Consider the following 26,242-nt stretch of genomic DNA (forward strand, 5'->3'; position numbering starts at 1 on the left):
CCTTCCCTCCTCTCCCCTCCCCTTCCCTTCCTTTGCTTTTCTTGTCTGGGCACCTGTGGGTCACACTGGATCTTTCCACTCAGTCTCTCTCTTCAGGGCTCTTCACAAAGCCCCCAGACTCTACTCGTCACCCAAAGCCGGGCCATTTCTCATTCCATCCCTAGGTTGCCTAAGCCTGTGCAGCGATCCCCGTTCTGTTCACTGCCTAAGTCACTTCCCAGTGGTGAGACACTGCAGGGACCCACAAGAGGACCATTAATTTTCCCTGCCATTTGGTGTATTGCAGCATTTACACACTTGATTAGACTCTGCTCTGCTGAGAAAAAAAAAAAAGTTAGCATTCCTATATATGAGCAAAATTCCCCCCTGGGAGCGACTTAGATATTGAAGCTAATAAGTGCAGTAGAGAAATCGTACTTATCTTCCTGAGTTATTCCATTCTGATTTAACTCACTCACTCAGTCTTAAATTCATTTCTCGCAGCGATATCTTCTCTCTGTATAGACGCAGCAAGCATGACTATGTGGCTTGTAAACATTACATTGCCTTATAAAATTTCTTTTCCATCTTTGAGCTGACTAGAGCTGCCGGTATCCTTGAAGGTCTACCCACCAGTGGTGGTGGGCTGCAGCTGCCTCCATAGGATGATAGCTTTGTGCTTCAGTTTATTCATCTAAGCATCCAACAGAGGCATCTAGACAGCCCTTTCTGGGTGGTGTCCCAGCCCTCTGTTCTGGGTGGTGTTCTCTTCTAGGCGAAGGGACAAATAGTGCTGCCGAGTCTTAGAGCATCCTGTCCGGTTGTTGGCAGATAAGGGGGCATTCGTGTCATGGAAACACACAGCGGGGTCTGTCCTGCTCTGGTAACATGCCCAGTGCCCAGTGTTGCCTGAGCACTTGTGGGATTAATGAAGATAGGGAAGGAACAATGTTCCAAGGGGAAATATTAGCACATGGTCTGGCCCAGAGGTCGAGAGAAGAGGTTCACTCTTTCTTCTGAGAAATGCAAAACAGTCATTAAGGGGTTAGGGACTGGGAAGAAGGAAGGTTACTCCTGATGTAACATGGACTGGAATTTAACCATGAAGGATCTTGAATTGCAGTGAGGAATTTGGATTTTGCTTAGATACGTGGGGGTGATTCTGAAGGTTTCTTCTGTCTTGATTAGGGTGAGCAGATTAAGTTGATAGGTTTTGAGAAGAACATTGTAGCTACACCCTGGGGAAATGGATGAATGCACGGCCAGTAGTCTAAGGTCCGGACGCTGTTGTGCACCACCATTGAGAGAACTATACCCCCTCCCTTCTAGTTTAGTTCTGTGATTTCTATCTGCCATCAAATTTTAAACTGGAAACCTTTGGGCAGAAGAAACAGCCTTAACCCCAGGAGTTAGCCATCAGAAGTCAGCTCCAGGCAGGCTCATTATATATGGGACACTTACAATATAATCCTGTCAAAGTCAACAGTGATTTATATTTGTGAACATGGCGCATACTGCAAATCCAGAATCACTGAGAATTAGCACATGTGACAATGGACAGTATGATGCTTTCGAGCCTGAGAAACTACTAATGATAAGAATCATACACACTGCTCGAGACAGTGCATCTTTGGGCTCTAGGATTCTATCTTTTAAATTTATTTTAACACTCTGTGTGTGTGTGTGTGTGCAGTTGCTCACAGAGGCCAGAAGCGTTGGAACTAGTACTGTAGGCTATTGTGAACAACATAACATGAGTACTAGGAACTGGATTCAGGTTGCCTGAAGGAATTGTATGAGCTCGTAATCCCTGAGCCAACTCTCTAGCTTTCTCTGGGTTTCTTCTGTAGTCCCTGTCCTATAATGGTTGTAAGAAAGGATTCTTTATAGAGGAGTTGAAAATATACCTCCCAGAAATCAATAGTCAGTCTTTGGAGACCAAATCACTTTCCAGGAGTTTCTCTACATCATCGCTCACGTTCCATAGATGTAAAAGAGAAAGCAGAGGGCTATTTTCATGGTTTTAGTATTTGAAAAATTTTGTCATGTAGCTTGAGAAAAAAATTTGATCCAAATCATCCCTAGAGCATATTTCACAATTATCAAATAGGAATTTACACTAGCAGGTCGGGTGCTAATGAAACTCGAATGAGAGAATGTGGGTGTTTGTTTTCTCTTCCTTTTTGGCAGAAGAGTTCTCTAAGAGCAGCCTAGAGCTGCTGCATTAAGCAGCCGGGCAGACTTTTACCTTCTCAGAGAAGGGTACTCTCAGCCCTCCAGACTCCCCTCCAGACAGTCTGGAAATGGAACTTTATTTAGTTAACCTAATTAAAGCCTGAATACAGGTATGTCACCGATGCTTAGTCCATAACCCTGAATGGCTGGTGTGACTTCTCTGTTTCCTTTTTCTTTAAGCAGGCATAGTTCTGAAGAGACCAGCATTCCACTAGATGGAGCAGAGTGGCAGCGAGATATGTGGATGGAGCAGAGTGGGCATTGCAGAGTAGGGACTGATGCAAACAGGAGAGGATGGCTGCAGGGCTGGCGTGTGTGAGGAGCCAGAGGTGGTGGGACTTGGAAGAGAGGGTGGGTTGACCAGAAGAATTGTCCATTGAAATAAATGCAGAAGGAATGAAGGGATTTCCAGTCTTACGGAGAAAAATATGAATCTATGTTTTATGTTTTTAGTTTTGTAAATGTGTGCCTGTGTATTTATGTATGTTGTGTGTGTCTGTATGTGTTTGTGTGTAGGAGTGCATATGCATATTTGTATGCTGTAGGTCAACCTGAGATGTCTTAAGGTGCTATGCACCTTGATTGTTGATTGAGCATCTCGTACTATCATGAAACTCCATTGGGCTGCAGAGACCCACAGTCTCCACCTCCCCAGGGCAGAGATTACAATCACATGATACCACACCTAGCTTTGATTGTTTTACAATATGGATTCTGGGCATTGAACTCAGGAACTCCTATGTCCAAGGCTGAACTGTTTCCCAGCCCACAATTGCTTACTTTCTGTGAAATCCCACTTTATATTAGATCATGCTGTCTTAACCATATGTCAGTTCTGAAGTGAACGCCCTGAACATGGATGAGCAGATCAGCTCTCAGGGGTTAGAGAGATGGCTCATCCAGGTAAGAGATTTTATCCAAACCTGATGACCTAAGTTCAGTTCCCAGGACCCACATAGTAGAAAGTGAGATGCAACTCTTACAAATGGTCCTCTGACCTCCACACATGCTCTGTGACATACATGTCCCTTCCCTCCACTAAAATGAATGAATGAACACACACACAGTGGCTTTTTTTTTTAAAAAGAGCTTTTCTCTGTATGTTTCTCACCCTCTAGTGCATCAGTGGCCCCAGGCCACAGGACAGCTGTTTGTTTTATGCCTTGAATCCTCAGGGTTTTGACTGAATCATTGGGCACAAAGACATGGAACATAAAAGAGAACGACCTGTTCCGTGGGATAAGCCTGCAACAGTACACAGTTTGTCTGCCTTCTTGTCTGCCTTGGCCCTGACTCCTCTATTGGGAATTAGTTTCACTGCCTCCCTTGACTATTAGCAGACCCTCACATCTTTTGAGCCCCCAGGATCCCCTTTTTCACATAAACTCTGTACTTTGTTTGCAAGAGTGAGAAAGTGTGTACTTTCTTCTAGTCTTGATTTTTCAGGCTATGTTGTCTTCTTCTGTAGACTCCTCCTCATCCTTCATCTGTTGCTTCCATTTCTTACTTACAGTCAGTAAGTATCCATATTCAAAGTGACTCTCAGACCTACATGAAGCCCTGGTGTGTTGTAAATGTGGCTCCTCTACTTCTCTTCTTAAATAGCCCAGTATTAATGCTATATGTTTTCTCATCAACTTTAATCTTAAGTGACTTTTGTTAATTAGTATCAAATTTTTAATCTAGTTTGAGTTACATAGTTGTTTTCTTTGCCTGATTTTAAAATTTCTATTTAGCGACATTATGTTGATTTCCAATGTTAGATTATCTCCTGCAGAGTCTCCTTGTTATCCTGTGTGAGTTATACCTTGTACTTTTTGGGGGCCACCTATAACCATAATGGAACAGGGATTCTTGTCCTCCACTTATGACAACTTAAGTTGACTAGGACTTGCCATGAATCTGTAGCCTGCCTCTGGAGATCTCTTTTCCTGCAGGCTTATACTTGTTTATTAGTACACCTCATTTGAGGGTGAGGGTGCATTCCCTGGGGCTGTGCGGGGCTGCCACGGAGCTCAGCTGAGCATTCTTCTCAACCCATGATCAGCTTCCCCGTTGCTTCTGTCTCCCTCTCCGTCATTTCATGGAGATGATGCCGAGTATGTCTTGAAAATACTATCACAGTGCCTGTAGTCTCCCACTCACCAGTGCAGAGGATAACCCCAACCAATAGGGCATGACATTTTGTGTGGCATATAATTTTAAATGTTTCTGTGTCATTGAAAAAGAATTATCTACCAACATGTAATAAGGACACATGCTCCACTGTGTTCATAGCAGCCTTATTTATAATAGTCAGAATCTGGAAACAACCCAGATATCCACAGAGGATGAATACAGAAAATGTGGTACATATACACAAAGGAGGACTACTCAGCTATTAAAGACGATAAATTCATGAAATTCTTAGGCAAATGGATGGAACTAGAAAATATCATCCTGAGTGAGGTAACCCAGTCACAAAAGAACACACATGACTCCTGGGAGGTTCTGCCAGTGCCTGACTAATACAGAAGTGGATGCTCAGAGCCATCCATTGGACTGAACACAAAGTCCCCAATGGAGGAGCTAGAGAAAGAACCAAAAGAGCTGAAGGAGTTTGCAGTCCCATAGGAGGAACAACAATATGAACCAACCAGTACCCCCAGAGCTTCAGGGTCTACACTACCAACCAAGGAGTGATCTTGAAGAGACCCATGGCTCTAGCTGTATATGTAGCAGAGGATGACCTTGTGGGACATCAATGAGAGGAGAGGCCCTTGGTCTCGTGAAGGCTTGATGCCTCAGTGTAGGAGAATGCCAGGGCAGGGAAGTGGGAGCAGGTGGGTTAGTGAGTAGGGAGAGGAGGGGTGGGATAGGGCAGTTTTTGGAGGGGATAAAATTTGCAGAACATATTTAATAAAATAAATAAATAAGAAAAAGAATTAGCTAATCATCAAGCAACCCAAATATGAAAAATGCAGAATAGAAAAAAGGAATAAAAATACACTCCAGAGAGCAAGTCCTGTTTATGTGATTCCTGATTCCAGGACTTGATCTTAGTCTCCACTGTAATGCGATAGGGAGCACAGTAAGGACGCATCCTTTAGAGGGGCCTTTGGCTTCCCTCTTCTGGAGACCATACACAAGCTCCAATCTGCCAATGTGGCTTCTTTCTTCTCCCTATTTCTTCACTAGAGGAAAGGGATCCTCTAGTTCTGTAAGTATGTTATCCTAGAAGTTTAGATGTGATTCCCTTGAACCTAGAGCTTCATCTTTTTATTGAGATGCATAGTTGTCCCTTGTGAGCTTCCTTGTTGTTGGCTTGATTTTTCACCTGCTCTAGTCAGGGGCCATCCTCTTCAGCGGAGAAAACTGGGAGAAGAAAGAAAGGGAAAAGCAAGGGCGAGTACTTTGCCATCACTCGGCCATATGTTCTGTTACAGCATCTCATCAGCGGGGCTCCGAACAATCAATAGACATCAACATTGGTTAACTTAAGCAGAGCACAAATGGATTTGGGCAGGAAGGTCAGTAGCTTGGCTGCCAATGGAACACTAGAAAAACAGGCCCAGAGAAGGAGACAAACCATAGCCACATTCCTCTAAGCATCAGCCTGGTGCACAGTGGGGGCCAGCGCAGCATCCACTCTCATTGAGCAATAGTTGGCTAGGGGATGAGCTCCCAGAACTCGCTTCCTTCAGCTATCTTCTCTCTTCAGAGATCAGGCTGGAGCTATGATTCCCCAGCATGTCCCCTTCCCCTCCTGGTGGGGCGGGCTCTGGTGAGCAAGTGTCTTGAGTTGAGTTGTCCTGAGGTATGGATGGGACCTCATTAATAGGTAAGTGGTTATTGTGTGTAGCTATGGTTTCTAAGCAAATGGAAATCAAGGGGAATATAAAAGTATATTAAAAAGATGTGTCTTGACATGTTCTATAAATAGAAGCTCATTTGAGAGTATTTTTTTTTTATCTATAATTGCTGTTTTTTGTTGTTGTACTGTTGTTAAAGTCAAGTCTATGAAAGATCAGCATTAGTAGGACTGGCCCTAGGGAAGGTTAGAATGAAGGCCTATGGGGCTGTGAACCTGACCACACTACTTATTTTTGAACTGTGGAAAAGCCATTTGGCCTTTCTGAGATGCAGTGTCATTGTCTATAAAGTGGAAATGACAAGTCGTACTGTCAAAAGGGATAGTAAGGACTAAGGACCTAACATTCTAAATGTAGTCCGTGTTTGTACAAGACTTCCTTCACCCTTAAGTCATGGGGGATTCGGAAGACGCTGTCTTCTCTTTGACTTTGTCAGCAGTTATCATATGTACATTAAATATACATGTGCTTTATTAGTTTATTTTGAAATAGGGTCTCACATAGCCAAGCCTGGCCTTAAGATTATTCTGCAGCCTAGGATGACCTTGAACTCCTGGTCCTCCTGCCTTTAACACACAAATGCTAAGCTTTACAGGTATGTGTCCCAATGTCCTGTCTAACAATGATATTGGAAAAGCATAATTGACTACTAGTACCATGTTGTTTTAGTCTTTTATAGCTTTCATTTTGAAAGCAAGTACTTAAATTTCTTCATGATGGTCTGCTTATGCTGGGAGGCAGAGGTATTAAAGATAGAGCCCACAGCCTCCCTTATAGAAGGTAAATGCTTTATCATGGAGCTGTACCCACATGTTCCTATGATAATTTTACTTGCACATACATTTTATAACTGTAATCATAAGGCTTATATTAGTTTTACATGTATTTCCATACACGATAAAATGCAAACTCATTCAATATGAATTCCAGGGTTTCCTTACTTTTTCCTTCATGTGGTCATACTCCACTTGTGTTCCTTTTCTATTTATAGTAAGTTATCTAATGTATCTTTGTAGCCTTTGAATAAATTCTTCAGGATAAACTCTGAAAGAAGAGAGCAAAGCAAGAGCTTTGGGGATTTTCAGCCATGGATATGACCTAGGGAATCCGTGTGCATATTTTCTTGGGCTTTATCCATGCAGTGTGCTTGCTATGTAGTTAGGTCTTAACTTTCCTCACTGCTTGAAACCACAGGATGCTATCTATGCTTAGTCCCCTGGAGCATGCTTTGATTTCTATACTTGCCAGTATTTCCACCCACAAACTTCCTTGTTTCAAGAGATTAGAAATATTAGTTTTCTAGATGAGGTCTCTTTTTCCCAAGATGTGGCATGATCAGGCAAGCTCGCCATGAATTGAGACATTTGCACATTGAGAACTGCAGTTAGGTTTGTTCATTTAGCCTTTTGGTAAATGCAGACTGCGTAACTACTAAGTGCTGGTTACTCTACTCTGTGCTAGGCATAGAGCTGGAAGACCACACGGCTTCTCTCCCTGACAAACCCAGTCTAGGGAAAGGACACACGGTATTCATGAGCTAGGGAAAAATGAAACATTATGGGCATGCAGCTGGGCACAGATCAGATGAAGCACACAGAACCTTCTAAGTCAAGGTTGGGAGGTCAGAGAATGCTTTCTTCAGAGTGACAGCCGAAGGAGTCCAGTTCAGAGCGGAGGAGGATGCCACAGTCAGGTCCTGGTGGAGGAAGAGAGCTGAGCCTTTGGGGAAACCACAAGAGAGACTCCGAGGAAGCAATGATGAGAGATGAGGCTGGCAAGGAAGGCTAGAGGCTTTGGAGATCACCCCGGGAGAGCGTATGTCTCATCTACACAGTCGTCAGAGACACAATGGAGGACTTAGCCTTGGGCTATGATTACAGTCTCATTTTTAGAACAATGAATCAGACTGCTATGTGGCCAAGGGAGAGGAAGACCATTGACATAGATACCATAGATAGTTAGGAATTGACTTCAGTAACCCAGGGCAAGCCTGGTGTATGTAAGCATGGACATGGAATAAAATATTGGAACAGTGCTCAGTGCCAGAGTACTTTCTCAGTAAATATGGAGCTCTGTGTTTAATTCTCAGTACTAAGGGAAAGGAAGGAAGGAAGGTGAGGAAGGAAGGAAGGAAGGAAGGAAGGAAGGGAGGGAGGGAGGGAGAAAGGGAAGAAGAAAGGAAGGAGGAAGGAAGGAAGGGAGGAAGGAAGGGAGGAAGGAAGGAAGGGAGGGAGAAAGGAAGGGAGGGAGGAAGGAAGGAAGGGAGGGAGGAAGGAAAGGAGGAAGGAAGGAAGGGAGGAAGGAAAGGAGGGAGGAAGGGAGGAAGGAAGAAAGGGAGGGAGGAAAGAAGAAAGAAAGAGAGAAAGAAAGAAGAAAGGAGGAATAAAGAAGGAAAGAAAGAAGAAAGGATAGAAGGAAGGATGAAAGGATGGAAGGAAGAAAGAGAAAAGAAAGAAGAACAGGAGGAGGAAGAAGAGGTGGAAGAAGAGGAGGAAGAGGAGAAGAAGGAAGAAAACTAAAAATAGAAGTTTGTCCCTGAAGTGAAGGAATGACAGAGCCAGGAAGTAGAAAGAGGAGGGTTCAAGAGTAAGGACACAGTAAGTAAGGTATAGGTCAAACACCTCTGGCCCAGGTGGAGTATGCTGCATCCTACAGCTTAGAGAACCTACAATTCAGGGTGGAGTGTGGGGGTGAGGTCCGACATACTAAGTTTGGGGTGTGACCCAAGAGTAGAAATACCCGAGTGGAATTCAGGAAGAGAGAATGTCAGGTGGAGCCATGGAGTGTTACAAGCCTATGAGAGACAAAGAAAGGCAGGGAGACACTTGTTTAAACAATTGGAGAAAAGGGCACCGACTGCAGATTCCTAGGGGTGCCAGGAATAAGTCCAGGTTAGAAGAGTGGACTCTAAAGGAAACTGAGATTGGCATGAGGGATGGAGTTATCCAAAAGAAGCACAGAGGCCCAGGAAGTAGAGACTGAACAAGAGGCAGGAAAACAGCGAGAAATGTGCAATGAGCTAATGAGTGTCTATGGTGTCAGGAACAGGAGCCCTAAGATGATGCTCACAGCAGTCCCATTAGGTTGACATGGACGGAAAGTAAATTTAATCATGTCGTGGATATCATAGATAAGTCAGAAGCAGGCCAAACTTTGTTCAGTCCTAACTGTGAGAGGAAAGAAAAGTAGTGACCTAAACAAGAGGGGAAGCTGAGGCAGAGAGATAAAGAGGAAGAGACACAGAGAATGAGGAGCCTGGCCAGAATAAGAATGACCAAATACAGTGGAGTTAGCAGCTGAGGTATTATGCATATACAAGATCATTCATCTCTTCCAGACATACAGCACAGTATTCTACTTTGTAGATGAAGACGCTAAGACAGCCTTACTAGGCTATTAGAAGGTCATGTGCTAGGTAAGTGCTGAATTGCTGGGATTTGAACCCAAACAATCTAATCCAGAGTGTAGATCTGAGTCACAGGAGGTGCTACCTTCAGTATTATCAACTCTGGCTGCTGGGAATTTGACTTTGTATATGGAAGCATGGTATTAAATAAGAAGGAAGACCATCTTTAAGGATCAGCCTCATATGGAGAGTAGGTGATGAATATGGATTCTCTTTTCTTCATCAGACCATTAGTAGGGAGCCTGCTTAGGTGAAGTTGGCCCAGAAGGAATCAAAGGGTACTATGGACTCATTCCCTAGATGACAGGAAAGGATAGTGTGCCTTAACCAAGTATAGAGAAACATTCTAAAAGAGAGATATGGGGCAGGTATGATAGCTTACACCTCCAATCCTAGAACATGGGAAGTTGAAGTGGAAGGATTACTATGACTTTGAAGCCTGCTTGTATTACATTGTGAGTTCTGGGTCAACTTGGGCTACCCAGTAAGACGCAATCTCAAAAAAGAAAGAAAGAATGAAAGAGTAAGAGCAAGAAGGGGGTGGAGGGAGACAGAGACAGGGAGAACAACATGATCTACAAAGCACTTGGAAACATGAAGCCAGATCTTACTAAGAACTTCATGTATGGGAGCAGTCATTTGAGAGCAGAGTGCAGGGAGGAGAGTGGAGTCCTGTGAGTTCAGGAAGAGCTTGACTCTTTTCCTTACACAGCTGTGGAACATCTGTGTTAGTTCAAGAAGAGCTTGACTCTTTTCCTTACACAGCTGTGGAACGTCTGTGTGGTCCTGAAGGCAGGTGTGCTAAATATTCATTTCAAGTATATTGCCTGTTCCATGGAAGGCATGCAGCGGATGTCTTGGTCAGCTGTCATCAAATATCTTGCCTTTTTGGAGTTAACATGGGCCTCAGGGTCATGGCCATTGTCTATACTGTGTAGGTCACTGGGTGTGTTTGCTTGTTTGTTTTTCCATTTTGAGAAATGTTGACAGGTTTACTAGATATCAGGACTTTTTCTGTTCCAAATGGCCTCCTTAGACTGCTAGTACCTGAGCTTTTCTTCTTCGCCACACCAACATATGAGTATAGTAGCAGAAAGTGTTGATGCTGATGGAAATGAGCCAACCAATGTTCTTGCCATTCCACATAGGAATGCTATGGTGTTAACTCCTCTAATCCTGGAGAACCGCGAAAGAAGAACAAGGCTGGCACTTGGTTGCCGTCCTCTAAGATTTTGAGCTTCTTTGAGCTTTCTGCTTGGCCCTATAGGAATGGTATTGGCAAAGCATATTCTGGTCAAAGGAGATCACTCTGTCTTTTCAAGCTGTTATGGATCTGAGAATATGAACTTGCCTTAGGGAATATGACTCATAAAGGATGGACCAGAGAGATGACTCAGTGTGTAGAGCATGTATGTCTTGCAAGCATGAGGACTTAGGTGCAGATTGCAGCTGCTCTGTGAAAAGATGCACTTGGTGGCATGTGCTGGGGACCTGTGATGAGACGTGGAAGGTGGACACAGGCAAATCCATGCAAACTCCCTGGTCAGCTATCCTGCCCTACTTGGTGAATTCCCATGCTAACAAGGGACCATGTCTCTAACAAAATGTGGAAGCCATCTAAAGACTGACATGGCAGGCTTTCTCTGGCCTCCACATGGGAGCCACCTATTCATGCACCTTTCCCAACACATGCAGCTTCCCTGTATAATAAAACCATTTGCACTTGAGCATATCCCTCTGAACTCAATAAACACTTGCTCCCCATGTGGTCCTACCATTGCTCTTCATTTGCGTGTGTTCATGAACATCTAAGCTCTGTTCATTCCCATATGAACTCCAGCTTGTATTCATTTCCAGCAGGTTTAGTGGTTCAGTTACTATTAACCTTAGTGTTATCCAAAGGGTTGTATCTCCTAGAGACATGTCTCAAATGTAGTGTGACATAGTAGAGTGTTGTCACTGGGCAAAGTGGGAGCCAGAAATATGCTAACCAATGTGTTCTTGTCTTGGTATATAGTTTTTTGATTTCTTGGCTTTGGGAATTAGCTGGACAAGCATCCTTCCACATGCATGGGTACCATTGATCCTTACAACACCAAGAGAAGATCTTTGTTCTCTTCTGTTATCTGGATTCTAAGCAGTTGGAGTCACTGCCTTTTACTGATGCTGCTGCAATTATTAGATTCACTGGGTATATGGTAAGGAAAGTTTTAAAATAGTATCTTCTATCAGAAATATTTAGATCATTTCATGACTATAGCTACCTTCTTTCTTAATTTTTATGTCTTTAAATATTACCTTTTAAATCTGAAAACACAGAAATTCCTTTCAAAAACACACCAGTCATTTATGGAAAGGCTCACATCAGTGTTGAATATTTTGAAAAAAAAATGTAATAAACTTGATTGACGTCTGTCTGAATTTCTTCAGAAAAAAATTCTGGGCTTATGAACTAAGCTTCAGAGACACAAAGCATAGCTAAAAGGCATGGCCCACTAGTGAAATAATTATGTGCACAGCCTCAGGGAAGAGAGAAAAAGAGAAAGAGAGACAGAGAGAGTGAGAATCTATTATTTTCTTTGTTTTTTGTTTTTGTTTTTGTTTTTGTTTGGTTTTTCGAGACAGGGTTTCTCTGTGTAGCCCTGGCTGTCCTGGAACTCACTCTGAAGACCAGGCTGGCCTCGAACTCAGAAATCCACCTGCCTCTGCCTCCCAAGTGCTGGGATTAAAGGCGTGCGCCACCACTGCCCGGCTGTTTTTTTTTTTTGTTTTTTTTTTTTTTAAGTAGAAGAAATATACATCCTTCTCTTATTATCTCTGCCTCATCTCTTGGAGGGGATGAGGGTGGAGACCAGAGGATCATGCATGCCACACAGTGCTATACCCCCAAGCTATGTCCTCAGTCCTCATTTTTCTTAAAATCATAGTGAATACATTTTATGCTACCTATAAGTCTCTTCCAATAGGTCCAGAAGAACTTCAGGTGTAATCTGCCCTTATAGGGCTGGCAATCAAGTTAAGTGCCTAGGAATATTTAAAGGTAAACTTAATGGTCTAAGAGAGCATAGACAGAATTGCTTATAAATATGGCTGGTACCAACTGTCCAAAATTCATCTCCTGAGCTATAGAAATGCTGACCCAAGTGTTTTAAGAAATCCTGGAGAGATCCATGCCCTTAGGGAGGACACATTTGTTCTTAGACGTGGAGAGGCTGAGAGAACGGACTTCCTTTATGGAGATCGCTAGGGTCAGCATACTCCCATGGGTGCCACAGGGATGAGATCTCCAGGCCCAAGTTTTACCAAAGGGGTGGTTTGGAGATAAAGGGTGAGAATGAGAAGAGCCCTCCTAGGTCATCAAGGGAAATGTCTCAGTTCTGGGTCAAATGCTTGCCCCGAGGCCTGTAGAGAATCATCATCTGCTCAGTCCCCAGCCTTGTATGTGTCTGGACCATCAGACTGACGGCAAGGGGACCGCAGAAGGCCTAGCTTAGCACACTGGTGCAGATATTTCAATTGTCAAGCAGGATACCCTCATCGCCCTGGTGACAGTGGAACTAGAAAGGCAGAGACAGGCTTGAGAAGCATGAGTTTACCTAGCCTGGTACCTGACTGGATGTGGGGTTATTGTTGGAAGGATCAGTAATCATTTCCACAGGAAGATTCATGGAGCCGTATATCATAAGAGAGTCACTCACCCCCTCCCAAGCTGGCAGATAAAGCTGCAAGCATGAGTAGGAAAACCAAGGTGAAGGGATGAATGCAATTTTGTCTTCTGTGGTTGGTGCCCTGCCTCGTACACCCTGATGAAGCTTATGCGTTTCTTCATGCATAAGCATGGGTCCAGAGCAGCTAAGAAGTCAATTCTTCTAATGGTTGGAGCTTTAATCAGATACCAAGGTTACCAAAGAGTGAGAATATTCTTGATCTCCTGTCCCCTCTCTTAGCAACAAAACCCACGGCTGTAACCAATGACACCTTTTTTTTATTACATATGTAGAACTGACAAAAATACTCATTGTATGTGACCTTTGTTATCATACTCTTTGTCAAAGTCTTGAGCATATCATTGGGTATTCCTTTCTGTAGTGTCATGAGCTGGATAGGCATAATTTTCCAGTATAACATAAAGAAAATAAATTCCTTAAATTGGATAATAAATTGGATTTTTGTCCATTTGGAGAGGGTAGGTCAAGGTTAGTGCTCTGAGTGCGTTAGCCTGGAATAAGCAAGCAGAATGTATACATAAATATCACTTATGTGCCACTTACATTAAGTTTCGCTGAGGATATACACCCAGAACTGTGTCCAGCCTCTTATCCATATTCATTGGCTTGATATAAAAGCAAAATGGGGAGGGAGTGTTCATTGGAAAATATTCTCCATCTTGACAGCGGGCATCCAAAATAATGTCACTGAGGATATTACCTCAAGGGAGAGCAGATTCCTGTCAGTAGGCCAAACACACTGAGAGGTCATTTCCCCTCCTTATGTGTCCCAACATGCTGCTCTGCCCAGACCTTTCCTTACATGGGTTTAAAAGATGCTTAGTAAGTCAACAATAGGTACAAGTCATAGAACAATGGAAGACGACCACCTTTCAAGAAGATGCCATTCTTCCCATGCCTTAGGTCACATCAAATAGTAAATATTTTCACATGTAAGTGATATGAATGCATTGGTGGAAATGTGAGAATTGGTGTCTCTTATCCAGTGACCTTCAGACCTCCAGCAAGCACACTTACTATCCAGAATGGTCCTCCTTGGTTCTTTTTACTGGTTTGCTACACATTTATTGGTGTGTCCTCCAAACTATGTTGGAGAAAGTGAATAAATGAAGGGGTGAATACAATTCTGAATCAATGAAGAGGACTCTCTGGGAGCACCCTAGGTAAAGAGGACTCTCTGGGAGTACCATAGCTGAAGAGGACTCCCTGGGAGCCTCATAGCTGTGAACTGGCAAATTTGTCATGGGAGGAGAAACTGATCTAAAGTGTATTGGTTAGCAATGATGACTGGGCCTGGCCTTGTCTTAAGTGCTTTGTGAAGATTAAGTCATTTCTTTATTTCTTTTTTTCTTTTTCTTAAATGCATCTTGCTTCTGAAGGATTTGGGGAACAGAGGTATTCAAGCATTTGTTCAAAGGCCCAGGATGTGGCTCAGTGGTGAAGTGTTTGCCTGTGTGTTCTATCAATAGATATTGCTTTTTTAAAGAAGAAAGAAAATAGTTTGTTTAGAGTCATGCACCTGGTAAGTTACAGAGCAGAGATTCAAACCCTGGATCTGGCTGCTTATGAACCCAGGCTTTCAAACGAGGCATGGTGCTGTTGGCTGACTCAGAGTAGAAGGCTCCTAAATTATGAGAACAGAGATGGATTGCTTGCTTTTCCGTTCCGACCTGTTGGGGTGGACCGCAGATGGAGAAGGCATGGGCTTTGCATCTTCCTGACTTAATGCTAGTGGCTCAGGATATTGATAATTCACATCTCTTGGGTATTTCAATCATGGGGTCTCTACATGGATTTTTGTCTGCTAGGGACTTCTGGTTAAATTTGCCCCTGCTGGTCATGTATATTGTACTTTGTAGATCATGCTTGTCAACTGTTTCCAAGGCTTGTAGTAACTTCTTGATTAAACAATTCTATGCTGTAAAAAGTGGACTCCTTTTAATATTCACCTAAGAACACTATTCTGATAGTAAGTAGACTTTGGAAGAAGGGCCCAGTAGATTGTGTATTATCATCTGTGGTATTTTGTCTTTTCTTACTATCACATACAGGTTGGAACATACCAAAGGAAAAAAAAAAAAAGAAAGACCTTATTGTTTGCTAGAGTTTGTAAACATAGCATTATGGTTGTAATGTAGCAACTATATAAATAATTGTGTATGCTTATGCGGCAGCCGGTGCAGGTGGGTGAACTTTTCATTCTTGGTTTTTCCATATGCCCCCACTCTCTGTCCTTCCTTTCCTCCCCCTTTCTTCCATCTTTCTTGAGATGGGGGTCTTGCTATTTATCCCCCTGGTGTCCTTGAACTCATTAAGTAGCCCTATCTGGTCCTAACTCAAGGTCATCCTGCTTCAGTTTCCCCAAGTGCTGAGATCACTTGCTTGTGGCACCACTCCTGGCTAGTTCCCATTTCTCTGAATAGGGGACACAGGAACAATGGAGAATATGGTTTCATTAGTGAATTCATTCTGTACAGTAGAATGAATAGATAGTCTCAAATGTTTTGTGTGGGTTTTTTTTAATTTAATTTTTTTTTTTTTTTTTTTAGCCTCTTTAGGTAAACTTCTGGAAACATCGTTTGATATTTTCTTTAGTATTGAGTACTTTTGTAAACCTCCCTCCGGCATATGTACATAATAATACATAACATTCTCACATACTCGTATGCAAACACGTGTGCCCTACCAACCCAACCCCCCAAAATTTGCAACATCTGGGCACTGTGATATTAGGAAGTTTTTCACTTCTTTGATTTCATAAAGTCAAATCTTTTTAAAGGCACAAAAGAAGGAAAATAGCATAAGTCACAGGTACTGGTGTGACCTTGTTCCCTGAGTGATTTTCTAGGACTGATTGCCGAGTTAGCTTGCCACTCATGAGCCTCTGATTCTGACAATGCCTACAGGGTTTTAGTGGATGGGTTTGCCCGTAAATCACATGTCTCAAGGAAGCCAATGTGAGGTATGTCAATGCCACGCCTGTCACAGAATTTGATTGTCATCTCCGGGCTCCTCACCCTTCCCAGATGCCTTTATATATCTCCCTTTGAGAATTTCCAAGGACCCACCAACCTCCCAAGTTCACCGACTTTCCAGTGGTAACTCCTAGTATTAAATATACAAGGCAAAGGAAACAAATTAAATTAGTTCTTAAAAGGGTATCTACCATATATAGTAATTATTTATTAATTTATATGTAAAATTAGGTAACCACATCTGTCAGTTTTTGAAAGAAAATAAGACACTAGAGACTAGAGAGATGGTTGAGGAGTGAAGAGAACCTGCTGTTCTCTATAGGACCCGAGTTTGGTTCCAAGCACTCCTGTCGGACAGCTCACTGCCATCTGTCACTCCTGTTCTAAAGATCCAACACCTTCTGCTAGTTTCTAAAGGCACTGGCACAGATATGACACAATTCACAAACACACACAAAACACACACATGACACACCTACCCATACTCACACACAAAGAAAGAAAGAAAGAGAGAGAGAGAGAGAGAGAGAAAGAAAGAAAGAAAGAAAGAAAGAAAGAAAGAAAGAAAGAAAGAAAGAAAGGGAAAGGGAGGGAGGAAGGAAGGAAGAAAGGAAAAGAGAAAGAAAACTTTAAAGAATAGCACATGTTGCCCAGGGATGCTAATAGGGTTTCAGATCCATCTCTGTTGTCCATAGACTAAGACATTGACTCTTGCTAGAAAGTATACCTCAGCTGGTCCAATGAAGGTTGTGGGGAGAATCCGTACAACCTACACCAAGACTAGGAAAACACACAAACCTATCAGGGCAGATCCATCACATATCTGTCTGTTCTTTCGAGGGCAAGTTTAATTTTACCCTCGAATTCGATGTGATTTGGATATTACTGTATGAGTCTTGTTAAAATATGTAAATAGGGCATTTGCTGAACTGCCTTTATTTAGTGTTCTCTTAAGTGATCATAAAATTTTAATGACTATTATTACTGATACTCTAATAAGTACTTCAATGAATTTTCTGGTGGTTAAATATAATTTGTATGTGACTCTAGAATCTCAATATGGGAATTTTAATATTGAAGCATTACTGTAAAATATTCACAGCATCAGCCTTCCATATTGCAATCCCGTAGAATAAATGCATGTTGATTTGAACCTAAATCTTTCTGACACTCACTGGTTTGGGTGTCATGAAATCTTGTAATGCATTAGCCATTCTGCCCAGGGAAAGTAGCTCGCATTTTTAGAGCACTTACAGACTGATGTTAAAATTCTTCTTCCCCCAACCCAAGGAGGCCCTCACTTTCACAGCCTAATTTTGGACCCATCTGTGGGTTATTTCCACAAGAAGATAAGGTTAGCCTTTCAGGAGCAATAAGTGCTCAGTGGCGAAGGCCAGGAGTCTGACATTCCTGTTATCAGTGGCTGCTGTTGGATGGAGAGGCCATGGATATAGATCATTCATTGCTGGATGGTGAAATACTTTGGGTCCCTTTGAACTCTACTGAGGGGAGGGGGGTACCTGTCTTCAAGTTAAAAGTCCCTACCCCAATGGTTTTCTTTGTTTTTAGCCATTAGGAGCAAATGTTCCCTTTCTTATGTAAAAGATTAGCGGGAGGCGAAAGCTGCCCCTGGACCCCTGATTGTGCGTCTGTGCTACCATTTGATTCCATGTTAGTTAGGCATGGGACAGCTTTTTAACAAACTTCCTGAGTGTCCTGTTATAAGTCATGAAAACTTTGTTTTCTTTTAGTGCTTTGTAAATAGTGTCACCTATTTAGAACCTTCAGCCACCCCTCTTTTCAGGAGCACTTTCACGTGACCTTAGGTTGGTTTAACTGAAGCCACGCATAGCCTGTGGTCTGTTAGCAGCTTTGTAGTCAAGCTGGCAGTAGGTGATCTTTGACTGGCTAATGCGATGTACTGAAGCCTTTAGAAGGGGAAGCTAAAAGGCCTCACAGAAATGATACTGGAGACCTGGGTCAGAAGCACATCGGCTGAGATTTGTTATGAAAATATCACCTGATGGGTGCACAGGTTTCACTTAAAGAGATCACCACAAACACTGGGGACTTGTGTACCGTTTAATAAAGCAAAAGGAGATAAAGAAGGGGCTGGAGAGATGGCTCAGCGGGTAAGAGCACTGACTGCTCTTCCAAAGGTCCTGAGTTCAAATCCCAGCAACCACAGGGTGGCTCACAACCACCCGTAATGAGATCTGACGCCCTCTTCTGGTGCATCTGAAGACAGCTACAGTGTACTTATGTATAATAATAAATAACATCTCTGGGCTGGAGCGAGCAGGGACTGAGTGAGTTGGGTTGACTGGAGCGAGCAGGCCGGCCTGAGCAAGCAAAGGTCCTAAAAGTCAATTCTCAACAACCAGATGAAGGCTCACAACTATCTGTACAGCTACAGTGTGTACTCATATACATAAAGTAAATAAATAAATCTTTAAAAAAAAAAACTGGGGTGACAGGATTCCCTGTGGAAGAGAGCAGGCGCTGTCTTTATCAGAGAATCTTTGGGGACATTTATCCTCATCTTGGAGACAGAGGAAAGACTTTAAAGTTAATACTATTGCTTACACTTTACTCTTCCCTCCTCTGGTGCTCACAGGCAAAAGTGAAGACCAGCCCCGGGTCTCCTGTGCCCAACAGAGACACCACAGAAATAGCAGGAAGAGCTTCCGGAGATAAGAGAGAGCAAAGAGCTAAGGGCGAGGAGAGATCCGCGTGGGGGGTTGTGGTTAAAATCACCAAAGGCCTTAGCAGAGCCTGGAGCCAGACAGAACTCAGGGACGATGCAGAAATGTGGGCAGGCTGGCAAGCATGAGTGTGGCTACTTAGCAGAGGGATCAGCAGGCCCCACCTCAGTTGCACTTAGAAGCCTGTAAAAGATGGTGGGCTGGGGAGGGAGGTCAGTGGATAAAGCACCCGCCTCCTAAGTATTAAAGATCCGAGTTAGTATCCTTGGAATTCATGCATCCAAACACAGCAGCACACGTGTGTAATCACAGTGCTTCTACAGTGAGGCGGGAAGCAGAGAGGCGAGAAGAGAGTCCCGAGGGTCAGCTAGCCCAGAGAACACAGCCATGAACAAACAGGAGACCTTCCTCAAGAAAGGTATATTGTGAGGAATAATACTCCAGGTTGTTTTTTGACTGCCACACCTATACCTTTCCATCAACACTGACATGTATACATACATGTACACATAGGCGCGCACACACATACACACACATGCACACACACACACACACACACACACACACACACACACGAGAGGCAAGGAAGTAGAGGGGTGAAATTGACCTTTCTCCAATCTTTCTTGTAATTAGATGTTGTAACTTGGGAAGGATTCTTGTGCTACGACGCAGCCAATCTAACATCTAGGAATGTTGTGGCTCTGGGTACCCACCCACCAATGGGTCCTCAGCAGAACATATAAGTAAAGATTTGATCCCAGTTTCTAGGTGAGCATTCCGTGATAACGGAAGGCCCTGCTCCATCCTGCAGGGTGAGCTGCTTTTCAATGAACCAGCCTAGGGACACGCAGCAATAGAGACCAGGCCCCAGGAGCCCGTCTTCTGTGACTAGCAGCAGTTACAGCATATCCTGAAAATACAGAATCCTGGCCGCAGACCTGGAGCCAGCTAAGGCTCTGGCTAGAACTAGAAAGTGCCTGATTTCCCCAGTGCATTCAGAATGACGTGGGGCCTTGAGAAGACAATGCCTGTCAGAGCTCTTCTGGACAGTATTCATGTTTTCCCCTGGAGGAACAATGACAAGGAACATTGAAACCAAGAGAGTTGGAAGGCTCCGTTATAGTTAGGGTGGATCAGTCAGCTGATCAAGATGCTGTGCACCAAGGCAGTGACTTCCCATCCAGGCCCGGCACTGAGCTGCTACGGACAGGGTGGTGCCATGTGGTCCGCTGGATCTTAGGGTGGTCCACCAAGTAGGGGGTCTTTCAAAATATTATAAATAAATCCTACATTGCTCATAAGCCTGCCCACTTAGGTAGATCACCTAATGAGCTATAGAGCAGAAAACACCATGACCCCAAAGCCGGGCGTATAGCTTCGTTCCCCTGGCACAGAGCACTGAGAGAGTCAGCCTAGGCTGGGATTCTTTGTAAACAAAGTCATTTCACAGATATTGCACCGAAGGCTGGCGTTAACCTGCCTGAAGGCTTGTGGTCAAAAGTCTTCCGGGGGCAGATCTCTGGTCTCTCTGAAGTAAAAAGTCATTGCCCGCTCTGCAGTGTGCCAGGCTTGTCATCCCAGACAGGTCTGAACGGAGTGAGAGACTGAAAGAATCAACTTTACAGCCATCCCAGCAGTTGAAAAATATTAGATAGTTTCCTTAATCCACCTCTTGATTCTTCAGTCTTCTCTCCGACTAATCCGCCTTTTGTCATCCAGGGGATTAGACAATTAAAGCACACTGAAGGGGCCTCCATGTATCTGGGCTGTGGGTTCTATCATGCGTCCCTCAATTATTTCCTGGAGTCAGTTTTTTTTTTTTTTTTTTTTTAAACCTTCACAAGGATGTCAAGTTGAGTAAGTTAAGATACCCCTGCTCCCTGGGCTCTTTATGCTTCACTGCCTTATTAAAGACACTAGCTAAACAGAAAATGGAGTATAAATATGTTTGATGAGTCATTTGAAGATTTAGCCAAGGGACATTACAATTCACTCCTGAGTCCATTTTTAGAACCAAGTCTTCCAAGACTCCTCTCTGGGTGACACTTCCCCTGCGAGAACTGACAAGGCTGTATGCCTTACTTTATTGTGATACTGACATTTAAACAATAAAATAAAGCCATTTAAAACAAATAGTAATGCTTTAAGTGTCTGGGCTGTCAAGATATCAAATTATATAACTTAGAAAAAATCGGAATTCATTGTTAATGGTATGCACTTAACACGGAGGGTCGCGGAGGACTCTGCCTGTGCGCATTCAGTTTCCACGTTGGAGCACACGGGCTCTATTCCTTTAGAGAGAATTGACTATATCCTCTTAAATGGACTTGACTCTAGCACAATCACTGTATTCAAATGTCAAAAAGAAGGAGAGAGGGAGAGAGAGGATGTCACAGAGGGTCACAAATTGTGTTGGATTTTGACAGATTGTAGCCTTGCTTTACAAGAGGGGTAACATCTCATTTGTCACCGCTTGATCTGTAAGCGGGAGAATGGGAGCAGAAGGCCCTCCATCTCCTACACAATTTAATCGCTCCGAGGCGGACAGTGGTGGTGGAACCAAGCCACCTGCGTGCACAGCACACCGCTGATCTGTTCTAATTTAATTCCCAGACAGCTAGAGGAGAGCATGCACCCTCTTTCTGTCATCTGCGAAGAGTGTGTTTCTATACAGCTTAGGTATGGAATTTGGGGAGGAGGGACATACAGTTTGGTGCAGCCTGCTGGACAACATGGCACCAGGAAGACACCCAAAGGAGCAAACCAACCACGAAACCATGAGACAAGCAGAGGGAAAGCTGTTCGTGTTAAATAGTGAGCAACGCTAGCCAAGCTTCGAGCATCTCCCAGGGCCACTCAGAAAACTGAAACTGGTTCCTCATCCATACCCATTATTTCTCAGATACATTTGGTGTTTGTGTTACCCAAGAACAAACACACAATAGATGAGAAACTTAGAGAGGGCTTCTACATTCCCCAGGGCCTCACCCCTGGGAAGGAGTTTAGAAAGCCACCCATGATGCTGAACATCAGAGATGTTCTCTAGAAATGTCTACAGATGGGACAGACAGTGAGCTCTGGATCCTCTCCACACAAATAGGTGCAGAAGGGAACACTCCTGACAGCATCCACTGATGTCGTAGTCAACACAGCAAGCATCGCATCATGATAGCTGGGCACCTATGTGTAGTCAAACACGTTAATGCTCCTTAGCCGTCCTTTTGGTATCGCATAGACAAAATCCCACATAATATATTTGATGACTTAAAAGGAGCAATTTCATAGCACCTGTGCCCCAAATAATTTGGGTTATGAAGAAGTGTCAAAGCCATCTCTTTTTGTTCAAGGTCTCCTAGAGCACCCCGATAATGGCAGAACCCTACAGGCTGAGGCAGAAGGAGCTAGAGTTTTGGGTCTGACCATGTAACCTAACAAAGCTCTGTTTCAAACCGCCAAACTAGCAGTTGTGGCAATCACACAGTCTATAATGTGTTTGGCACTCGTGAAGGAAGACCCAAGTTTGATCCTTAGAACTCACATAAAGAAATCTGGTATGATGATGGCTTCCATTTGGGAGCCTAGCTCAGGGGAGGTAGAAGCAGGAAGATCACTGAGACTAGCCAGCCAGCCTAGCACAACCGAGGAGCCCGGGATCTCTGTGAAAGACCCCAGCTTGTCAATAATGGCTTTTTTTGCCACAGAGAAGAAAGCAGTAACATAGGGTTTCACATGGTTTCGTACTCAACGGGAACACTTTTGTAACACAATGCTAACATGACAGCAACCCGTGACAGGGGCCAATTTTTGTATTCATAAGAATTCTGGTTTCTAAATGAACAGTCAAACAGTTTCTTAAGTAGAGTCCCTTTCAGGAAAAGTCCCCAAGAGCAATCCAGAACTTTCCAAAAGACTTTCCCTACTCTTCAAGGACTCTCTCTCCACAAGACAAAGAAAAGTTTCTCTGGAATTCCTTTAAGACGCCATGGCAACCAGAAACAGTTGACGGTGCTGCTGGTAATGGTTCTGATACGGTCACCACCAGAGGGGAAGGCCCAGACCTGGTGAGTTATCCTGCTTAGCCTGGCCTCTGATCTGCTTGGCTCTCACCTCCCGTAATTCCCAACCGTGGCTTTCTAAGCACTATCTGTGTAGGAGGCATGAATGTGTCTCCTCAGCCTCATGATTAAGTTACTCCACCCTGTGGCTGCAGGCTCCCAGGCAACCATTCCCAGCTTATGAGATGAATGAGTCCCTCAGAACAGTTTGGAGGAGCTTGGGTTTTATAATGGGAGCCTGACAGGAAATGGTTTTGACACTGATGGTACAGTGGGTGACACAGGAGAGATCACTTGGGAGACACTTCCTGCCTCACAAGACTGAGCTGTGCTGGCTGGTGTGCCTGCCGGAGCCAAGCGCAAGGAAGAGGTGAGGGACAGAAGAAAGAACAGGGCTAGAGCAGAAGGAGGCTCACCCTGGAAAGGGAGTCTTAAGACCTTCGGACGTTGTTTTAAAGTCATAAAGGGCCACCACCAAGTTCCTTTAGATCTCTAATGGTACTCAAGGTAGCTGTTTGTCCACTTCAGTCATGACCCCCAGAGATAACAGGAGTCTTTCCTGCCTCAGCTTACTGCCTCTCTTCCCAATCCCTTCCCTTTCCTCCCCTCCCATCCCCTTCCCTTCTTCCCTTCCCTTCCCTCCCCTCCCATCCCCTTCCCTTCTTCCCTTCCCTCCCCTCCCATCCACTTCCTTTTCCCCTTCCCTCCCCTCCCATCCACTTCCCTTTTCCCCTTCCCTCTCCTTTCCCCTTCTCCCCTCTCTTCTTCTTCCTCCTATTTTTCATCTCTCCTGTCCTCCCTCCTTTTCTTTATTTCCAAGTGTAATTTTTTAAAGATCTATTTATTACTACTACTATTATTAGTGTGTGTGTGTGTGTGTACTCGCGCGCACATTTGTGTGTGTTGTTGATGTGGGAGATGAGGGATATTGACACCCTCTGGCATACGTTTGGAGGTGGGTCAGTTCTCTCCCTCTGCCTGGTTCCAGGTTGAACTCAGGTCATCAACCTTGCATGGAAGGCACATTTCCATACTCAGCCATCTCCCAGGCCCAAGGAGAAGCCTTGAAAGTGTCAGGGATATGGACACTGACTGTTTCCGTATTCTACCTCTTCATAACTCAGCCTTGGGGAGTCTTCAGAATTTATCTCTCACTGTTTGTCCCCTGCCTGCTGTGGGGTAGATCTCTAACCTTTCCTCATAAGCTCCTGAAATGGTCCCCACTGAGATCAAGTCCCCCACCGTCTCAGAAAAGCCTATGACGATGGATGTTCACCTTCACCAGTAGGCATAAAACTCACCATTCATATGCACAACCTTTATCTCCCCCCGCCTATCCACCATGGAACATAGATTTTAGCCATCTTACCCATTCATGGCCTGCTTTTTCATGCTCCTATGTCTTTTCTATCCATTCTCTCAATCAGGATAACCCGCTCTTCACCTCTACATGGTGGATCTTAGTGTACCTTGAAAAGAATTGCTCCTATCTTTAGTCTTTGGGCCGGATCAGTTGCTCTTCCCACTGCATATCCTGCAGGCCTCTGCCTTAGCACCAAGTACTACTAAGTCCTCCTACAGTTTCTCTAGCAGGGAGGACAGACCATAATTTTCTCTGTGTTTGGCCCCTACTTCTTGGTACCTTGAAACACAGCAAGATGTTTACAACCCAGGATATTTTCCAGCAACAGTGCTGATTAGGTCTTGGCACCACATATTCCAGGAGACATCTGCTGGAGGCTCGCTTGGATTTCATGTATGTGGTATACATGAGTCCATGTGTGCATATCTCTGTGTGTTACATTTGCAACTGACTACATCTATACATACTTTTTACAGGTTTCTTTCTATCTAGTACCTCTACTGAGACATGTGAATGTCAGTTCTTTCTACTGGTGCCTCAAGAGAATCTGGCCATTGACTTGAGTGGGGAGGAAATACAGGATAGACAGACAGACAGACAGACAGACAGACAGAATCACAGCACCACATGTCTTCCTAGGACTTGCTATTTAGCAAGTCCCATCCTAGACATCTTTGCTCATCTTGATTATTTTCCTCAGGGCAGTCAGATGCCCTGAAGCTCTTTGTGAGTGCCATGGGCATTTTCTTTACTCTGAGCATCTTTCCCTTGCTAACTTCTTCATTGCAGTTCTTATTCCAGTTAACATACAGAAGACACTGCTTAGCACATGATACGTGCCCAGGGTCAGCTAGATGCACACAGCTGTGCATACATTTTATAGCCTTTTTGTTTCCTCTCTTCCTGCAGACACGGAACTTGAGGCTCTGCTGCTGTTAGAGTTGTCTTCCCAAACTCGAGGCTAGGCGTAGCTGGGCTGACGGAAAGGTCAGTCAGTTTTAGCCCCTAGAGCGATGCACACTTCCTCTTCATAAGCAGAGACTGTTTAAAGGTGTATGCCTCTTACAGCCTAAGCCAGTTGGGGGTGGGTGGGAAGGAGGTTTCCTTGCTCCTCGAATGTTTTCATCCTATAAGGCTCATCCATTTAGCATATGACAGAGTCAAGGACATGAGTGCTGGATGCAGTTGGCTGTTGGGGGAATCACAAAGCCCTGTTTGTCTACACTTGGTATTCTTCGGCCAATGATAGCAATTCCAGCTTAGGAAACAGGATGATCTTTGGACCCTTAAATCAAAGAAAGGACAAAGTCTCCTGTTCAACGATGCAACCCTCCCTCTCATGGCACCTTAGGTCCTTAAAAAATTGTCGGTCTGTTTTAATAACTTGTGCTTCTGTTGCTGAAGATGTGACCTCTAAATCGAAAACAGCATCCTCTGTTCTACACTGTGCTGGCTACCAAGTAGTTCATGGGAAGTAAAAGTGGCCCTTCTGCTGCAGTGAACCTAACGTTCACGGAGACTGATTGCCTGTGAGGGGTGACACATGCTGATGGAAGGCCATTGTACACTAAATATGGGAGAGAACTTTCAAATGAGACTGAGACGTGCAAGACGCAAGGTGACAGCCTCTGCCAGAAAAGAATCACAGAGCAAGATTCTGTGTGACAGAGCGAACTCTGTCAGAACTGGACAACACGTGCCATCATACACAACGTGTACGTTAACTACTGCCTCGCAGCAGCGGCAAGGCCGCGCTTGTCCTTCTTGTATCTGCCTTAACCCTGTCAGGGTGTTTTAAGGAGGAAAATAGACTGTGGCCAACATAGTTTTCAGTTAGGATAATTTGGTTTATCAGAAACCATTTAAGTTGCTCAGTACGCTACTTTGCACTCTTCACAGAACAAAGGCCATCCAAACGGCCACCACAGTTACTGCTTTTCTTACT

The 26,242-nt window shown here is 44.0% G+C and overlaps 1 protein-coding gene across 10 annotated transcripts in view; it reads left to right on the plus strand.

Moving 5' to 3' along the window:
- The window catches only part of Esrrg (estrogen related receptor gamma), a 628,608-nt gene that overhangs the window by 492,413 nt on the left and 109,953 nt on the right, over window positions 1–26,242 (plus strand). Inside the window, exon 1 of one of the 10 annotated variants that reach the window (XM_031338272.1) lies at window positions 22,761–22,940. The exons of the other annotated variants lie outside the window; for them this stretch is intronic. The gene's annotated coding sequence lies outside the window, so the exon portion shown is untranslated. Of the gene's footprint in view, window positions 1–22,760; window positions 22,941–26,242 lie in introns of those variants that run through there. 10 annotated transcript variants of the gene reach the window in all.

The sequence above is a fragment of the Mastomys coucha genome, unplaced genomic scaffold, assembly GCF_008632895.1.
Source record: "Mastomys coucha isolate ucsf_1 unplaced genomic scaffold, UCSF_Mcou_1 pScaffold1, whole genome shotgun sequence".
In the NCBI taxonomy this organism is placed as follows: Eukaryota; Metazoa; Chordata; class Mammalia; order Rodentia; family Muridae; genus Mastomys; species Mastomys coucha.